Raw genomic sequence first — 711 nt, forward strand, 5'->3', positions numbered from 1 at the left:
AGTTTGGTGAGAATTGCCATCGCCAACTGATGGAAATACGTTGAGTATATGTTTATAGTTTTCGTGGCTGGTAGATTTTTAGGGGGAATATTAAGAATATCTTCGATTCCAATTATAATATCAAGAAACTCGACATACCTTTTCAGTTACCGTATATTTATTACAGAAAATGTATTCAAGTATAATAAAATCTAAAGCATCTGTCCCATTTAAGAGGCTGATTTGATTTTTCTTCTATTTTCGTTGGGTGTGATAGTAATATTTTTTGATGACTTAGTTTGACAGGATTCTAATTTTATACAATGAAAGCATTTTCACAAAACATAAACATTAAAACAATCACAGCACTATATAATTGAATTCCTTGTGTCATGTAATCTTGAAACAAGCATGATTAATGTGCAGATTGCACAGGCAATCTTATTTATGAAACAAAAGTGACACGTAGTATTATTAAGTGAGTCAAACATATCGGTCGATAAACAAAGCAGTTAATGAAGCCGAGAACAAATTAGAAAATGAATTTGATCAACATGACAAAGTTTTACAAAACCCCACTCAGATTCTGCCTTCACTACCTTATGCACATTTACCGAAATGCTCTAAAGGCCAGTTTAAGTCCTTTTAAGTTCATGAATTCTCTGTTTAATCATGGAGGAAGAAAACAAATCCTCCATGGTTTAATACAGGAATATCTGGAGGTCTCTGATT

This window comes from Anneissia japonica, unplaced genomic scaffold, assembly GCF_011630105.1.
Source record: "Anneissia japonica isolate Jap-2015-1 unplaced genomic scaffold, ASM1163010v1 scaffold557_len159069_cov99, whole genome shotgun sequence".
In the NCBI taxonomy this organism is placed as follows: Eukaryota; Metazoa; Echinodermata; class Crinoidea; order Comatulida; family Comatulidae; genus Anneissia; species Anneissia japonica.